We start from the raw sequence: 7,584 nt of genomic DNA on the forward strand, positions 1-7,584 counted from the left end.
AGGGTCCCAGGAACTCACTTTTCATCCTTTGCAGTAGTGTTACCCAAGAAAGTTGGTAACAGACTAACCTCAGAAGCAGTCAGATGACAAGAGATAAACTAACCATGTTTCCCAATTCATGAAGTTTTTATGATAGAAGTGTAACTTGAACTGAACTGTTTTGCTCATTGTCGTGCAGTTTGCTTCGGATTTTCCTCGACTGTGTTTTTCAGAGTTCAATATTAACAGAACTTGGTCGTCCAAATCAAGTGTATTCTGTGAGAGATTATTTTTCCGAGTGAAACGGGCTTAATCATCAAAGGATTAACTGTTCGGACAGTTAAAATTTCATTTCCGAAGACAGGACAAATATTTTATGCCACTTCCATTGCTGAAGAGCCGTTTTTTGAAACCATACAGTATTCAGTGTTTGGTATGGATCTGATCTAAATTCATTTGGAAATGGGAACGTCGATAGATGCGAATTTAACCACATTGCAATTAAGTCAGCAAAGAAATGGGGGAAAATGTAAGAGAATGTAAGAGAATGTGACAGAATGTAAGAGAAGTGGGATAGAGGAACAAAAAAAGCAGCAACGATGTGTTGGTAAGTTAAACGGAATGGTTGAAGGGCCAGAAAGAAATAGGGGATTCAAAGGTGCTAATTAAAAGAACGAGTACTGAAGTGTGAAAAACCTGTGTTTATGCGTATGTGTGCGTGTGAGTACGATTGATTGTGTGTAAAGAGTAGGTGAGTGTATGTGTATGCCTGTATACTGGTGTGAGCGTATGTCTGTTTCCAATATGTATGTATAAGTGAAGGTAAGGAGTAGCCAAAGGGGGAGAGGAACAAATGTATGAGTATTAATGCTGTGCATGTGTGTATGTGAGTGTGTGTGTATGTGTGAATACAAGTGATTGTGTGTGAAGGGTAGGTGAGTGTATGTGTATGCCTATATACTGGTGTGAGCGTATGTCTGTCTCCCATATGTATGTGTGAATGTATGTATTGTAAGTGAAGGTAAGGAATAGCCAAAGAGTAGAACAAATGTATGAGTATTAATGCTGAGCATGTGTGTGTGTGTGGTGCGTGCGTGTTGCATCTGTAGTGAGTAGGTGGATGCAGGTTTGCGTTGTTTGCAAAACCAGTATGTATATGTATGTGTACGAAGGAGACAAGATGATTGGTGAATAGAGGTGTGTGTGTGTGTGTATATGTGTGTTGTGTGTGTGGTGTGTGTGGATGTCAAGAAAATAATACTGGTGATGTGTGTATGTAGATGTTGTATGAATGTGTGTAGGTTGTGCCTAAGTGTAAGAGTGAGAAGTTCTTTTAATCTGTTGATATGATAAGGAACACAATCCTTCTGCGATGAGAATGCGTGCATAGAAATATACCCGGGGAGTTTATTTAGACTAAAATGACTTGTGTTTAGGTGTATTTGAAACATTTTAATGCTACAGTGAACACACCACCACCACCACCATTATCATCATCATCAACATCATCATCAACATCATCATCATCATCACCACCATCATTACCATCATCACCATCATCACCACCATTATCACCACCACCATCACCACCATCACCATCACCATCACCATCATCATCATCATCATCATCATCATCATCATCATCATCATCATCATCATCAACAACAACATCTTCCTCATCATTTAACGTTTGTTTTCCATGCTGGTATTAGTCGTTCAGTTTGACAGGTATTTTGGCAAACTAGAGAGATGCATCCAGGCTCCATTGTCTGCTTTGGCATGATTTGTACGCTTGGATGCCCTTCTTAACATCCAACCATTTTGCAAAGTGTGCTGGGTGCTTTTTACGTGGCACCAACAACAGCGGGATCACCAAGTAAGACTTCTCTGGCAAGAACAAGATTCTTCCGCTTAGTGAGAGAGGGTGAATGGAAATGAGGGAAATGGCTGGTTGTGTGCCAGTTGAAAGATTGGAGTATAATAAAGGGATAGAAATAATTGTTTTACTCTGGATGAGATACTTGGCTTTGCCAGTAGGACAAGCAAGGAGAGGAAGAGAGAAAGATAGAGAGACAGTTAGAGTGAGGGAGAAAACAGAAATAGATGGTGTTGGAGGTGCATGCATCTGGGCCTACCAACAGGGAAGAGCGGAGTGGTGGGGAGTATACGTAGTAGAGGAGATAGAGAGTATGTACCAGAAGAATATCTGGGGAAATGTTTAGGGATTCGTAATGGTGACTGCAAGTGATGGTGAGAAGTATTGGAATGACTGGGAGGGAGGTTGATAGCTATGTGAGGGCATGGAGAGTGTGCGGATAGACATGTGAGGGAGAGTGGAGTGGCCTGCAGCAGGTGGCTATCATGGGTGGTGATCATGCGTGGTGTTGGGAATATGGGACACGTAACAGTTTTGACAGTGGTGGTGATAGTTCTGGTGTTGGTGCTAGTGGTGCCAGTAGGGCTGGTGGTACTAGTAATGTTGGTGGTGTTGGCGGTGCTACTGGTGCTGGTGGTGTTGGTGGTACTAGTGGTGCTCGTGGTGCTAGTGGTGGTGGTGGTGGTGGTGCTAGTAGGGCTTATGGTGTTGGTGGTGTTTTTGGTGCTAGTTGTGATTGTGGTGCTGGCTATGCTAGTGGTGTTCATGGTGCTAGTGGTGCTAGTGGTCCTGGTGGTGACAGTGGTGCGCGTGGTGTTGGTGATGCTAGTGGTGCTAGTAGTGCTGGTGGTTTTGGTGGTGCCAGTGGTACTGGTGGTGCTAGTGGTACTGATGGTGCTAGTGGTACTGGTGTTGCTAGTGGTGGTGGTGGTGGTGCTAGTGGTGGTGGTGGTGTTGGTGGTGCTAGTGGTGCTGGTGGTGCTTGTGGTTTTGGTGGTGCTAGTGGTGCTAGTGGTACTAGTCGTGGTGGTGGGGGTGTCGGTGGTGCTAGTGGTGTTGGTGGTGCTAGTGGTGCTGGTGGTTTTGGTGGTGCTAATGGTGCTCGTGGTGCTAATGGTGCTTGTGCTGCTAGTGGTGGTGGTGGTGGTGGTGGTGGTGGTGGGGTGGTAGTGGTGGTGGTGCTAGTGGTGGTGGTGGTGGTGGTGGTGGTGCTAGTGGTGGTGGTGCTAGTGGTGGTGTTGGTGTTGGTGGTGTTAGTGGTGCTGTATTTATGCTGAATTGACATGCTGCAGGTGAAAGCAACGAGATTAAAAACCATAACTCGGAAAACTAAAACGGAGAGAAATGAAAAAAAAAAAGATTTTAAAAAATAAAACGCAAGAAAGAAAAAGAGACTGTTCTAGAACAGAACAGAAAAACAGAAAGGAAAATCACGGAACTAAATCAAATAAGAGTAAAACGAACGTAATTGTATCTACCTGAAAACGGAAAAACTAAATGTTAATTTGTGGCTACAGAAAACATAATAAAAACTAGAAGTCGCAACCAGTCAATTTTGCACGCAAGCTTTCGGACTTATTTTCAACATTATTTATCCGGTCTGATGACTAAAACGATAACCGGAAGCTAACATTACTCTCGCCATCTTTCATAGCCTGAAACTAGTACGTCGTAGTTTTCCTGTTTGTTTTCATGAATTTTCCCCTCTTTTTATTTTTGGCTTTTATCTATTTATTTGTTTGTTTGTTTGATTGTTTGTTTGTTTGTTTATATGTTTATTTCGTGTGTTCCTTCCTTCTTTTAGAAAGTATGATCTAGCAATTTGCTCTGTAATATGAAAGTTTATAAATGCTCCTAATAAAATTACTTAGCAAAGGTCATTCTGGACCCATTCAACTAGAAGACCTTGTATTAAGAATAAAATTATATATCTACACGCACACATATACATGCCTATGCATATATATATATATATATATATATATATATATATGTGTGTGTGTGTGTGTGTGTGTAGGTGTGTGTGAGTGCGTCTGTGTGCGTATATATATATATATATATTATTATTATTATTATTATATATCTATGTAAATGTATATATACACACATATTTGAATATATATGTATATATGTATACGTGTATGTTCCTATGTATATATATATATATATACACATACATATATACATATATATATATATATATATATTATATATATATATATATATATACATACATATATACATATGTATGCATGTATGTATGTAAGTATGTAAGTATACATGTATGCATATAAGTATATGTATATATTGTGACATAAAGAGATAGAAGGACTTAATAGATTTTAGTTGGCCAAATTGATTTCTTTTGACAAAGCATACATTTAGTTATTCCAGGTGAACATTACAATGAAGTAGTTATACTTTGGCTAGTCAAATACTTATACTTTTAAAGTGTCTGTGTATGTGTGCATGTGTATACATACATAAATATATACACGCACATATATACATTCGTGCATACATATATATTCGTACATAGAAGCATACGTGAGTCTAAGATGACTATACTGAGACTGATGGCGGAAAGAATATTGATGGAAACAAAGAGAGCCGTGACGTTAAAATACAACCGGATAGATATTACTGTGTTGGGCCACAAGGATAAGATCTGCTCTGCTGTGGAAATCAGATGCCCTGTAGACACCAATATGGGTAGAAAACTATAAAAGAAAGAAGACATCTGTTGACCATTGATGAGGAGTTTACAAATATTCTACCCATGATGCACTTTCAGGTTCATACTTATTAGTGAAGTAACAGGTTACATACCAACCTAAGTGGAGATAAGTATGGCTGAATTTGGGATTTGAGGTAAGAATGCGAACCCTTAATTCATACACCAAAAATTATTACGATATCCGGAGCTGTAAGAATTTGCAAGACCTTCTTAATATTTAAAGGAAGATGAACAAAGCAAGATGCTTTCCTTCACAGTATTGCTACCAACTAGGTCGCAAGTCAAAATTTATTCTAAATTAAAATGAGAAACAGAGGATACAGATATACATACGTACACACACATACATACATACGTACACACACATACATACATACTACATACATACATACATACATACATACATACATACATACATACATACATACACACGTATATACGTACATACACACATATGTATATATATATATAATATATATATATATTATATACATATACATATTGGCCTGCTCGCTTAGCCAGCGGAGTGGCGTCATTTGAAGGATAAAACAATGCGAAGCGCATTGTGACCAGCGATGAGTAGCAACATCTGGTAGTCTGGTCGGTCACGGTGATCACGGTGATATATATACATATACATATTGGCCTGCTCGCTTAGCCAGCGGAGTGGCGTCATTTGAAGGATAAAACAATGCGAAGCGCATTGTGACCAGCGATGAGTAGCAACATCTGGTAGTCTGGTCGGTCACGGTGATCACGGTGATATATACATATATATATATATATATATATATATATATATATATATATACAAATTGAGATAGGGGTTGTAAATACAACCCTCCATGGTATAACATATATCCAATATACTGCTAGTGAAGTACCCAACAAAGTTAATACATAAATGTTAATGATTGCGATGCAATCAATTCATTTACTGTATTATATGGGCAAAGGTAAAATGATTTACCACAAATTACTAATACAAGATAAGAAAATGGAGAAATACATCTAAATCAAATATCAAGTACCAGATACATTCACATAGACGTGACAGACGTAAATAGACACCCTTATAATCATTAAAATTTATTTAACTCTGAAATTATATATTCAAATTATTTCAAATTATTTATTCATTGTTATTATTTGAATATGTTATATTTAGTAGACATGCCCTTTGTATTTTTCAATGCAAGGATCCTATGAGGCATGTTACTGATGAGATGACGTATATTCTCTTGTGGAATTTCTTACCAAAGTTCATGTAGTAATCTCAAAAGATCTGCTTTGAAGATGCATTGCTGTTCTTTTTATGAAGTGTCCTGTCCATTATGTACCTGAAGTGTTCAACAGAGTTCATATTTGGTGACTGGTTTGGCCATGGAAGCTTTTTAATGCCATTCTCCTCCGACAAATTTTGGGTTATTTTAGCTCTGTAACAAGGAAGCCCAGCTTACATAAACAAAGAGTCTTCTTTATTCATTTCATCACTGGAAAGAATTGGAAGGAGTCTTTTATGCAATATGGAAACATATTTATCTGAGTTCGTGTTTCCCTCACACTCCACCAGCCCTGATCAACTATTGCACCAAATTGCTCCCGAGACCATCGCAGAATAGCTGCCATGTTTCATAGCTGATTGCAATCTGTTCACATAAAATTCTTGATCGCAGAGTCTCCAGACCAATATTTATCCACTGTCGGAAAATACAGCAAATCTGGACTCATCAGAGAATATAACACTGTCCCAAAATGCTAGTGGTCTCTCTACTGGCCCAATATTTCCTCCGTTTGATGTTGGCTGGTCGAAGAACTGACTTCCTTCTTGCTGTACTGTCATAGTAACCAAGTTTGTGGAGATACCTGATAGCTGTCTGAGACTGACATCAATTTGTTCTGCTATGTCAGAGGACTTGCAACGCAGATTATCCTCCACACTACCCTTAACAAAGAGAAGGGTCTTGTCAGAGGACCCTGGTTGACCTGGGCGAAGTGATGTGGACTCCTTCTCGCTTGTGAATTGCACAATCACTCTATTAACTGTAGGAATCGGGATCCCAAGTTTTCTGCGATTTTATGCTGACTATGTCCACCTTCAGAATTACCCACTATACGGTCCGTTTGAAATTTAGACAGTTCCAAGGCTTCTTTTGTCACATATAGAACCTGAAACATTAAAATGTAACTTAATAAAAAATATAAATATTTACAAGTTAGAATAAGCATAAAATGATGTTTTATGAGGTATCTATTTATTTCTGTCATTTCTGTGTATATATAAATAAATATATTGTTATTATTAATAAATAATAACAACAATATAAGCGGCCAGCATGCAATAAAGCCAAAAAGGCAAATTTATAAATTTATAATTAATTATTAATTATAAGTGAGGGTACACGAAGTAGTAGCATTGCTAGAAATACAACCGATTTTCGTGAACCTGTTGTAGTTTCAGTGAAATGGTGGCTTATTTGAGCATTTTTCAACTCTTATTTCTAGCAACGCTGGTACTTCGTCTACCCTCGGTTATAATTAATGATTAGTTTTATATATATATATATATATATATATATATATATATATATATATATATACATATATACATATATAGATAGAGAGAGAGATGTGTGTGTATGTGTGTAAGTATAATTGTGTGTGAGTGTGTGTGTGTGTGCGTGTGTGTTTGTTTGTGTGTGTGTGTGTGTGTTTGTGTGTGTGTGGCGTGGTATGATTATGAAGTCTGTGTCACTAAGATTTGGTTCTGCGTTCGATTCCACTCTACCGCACCTGATATATAAGACACCTATGGTAGCCTCGATTCATCGTAAATGGTATTTGGTAGGCGTTTGAGACTCCTTCAATGCTTGTCATATCATTTAGAAGTTTAGCCCTAGGTTAACGATGATCATGTAAGACATTTGTTCAACGACATTCCAGCCATGATCATCTCATATTTCTTTCACAAAGGTATTTTAGTTTTGGTTGA

Source organism: Octopus sinensis, linkage group LG9 (genome assembly GCF_006345805.1).
Source record: "Octopus sinensis linkage group LG9, ASM634580v1, whole genome shotgun sequence".
Taxonomy (NCBI): Eukaryota; Metazoa; Mollusca; class Cephalopoda; order Octopoda; family Octopodidae; genus Octopus; species Octopus sinensis.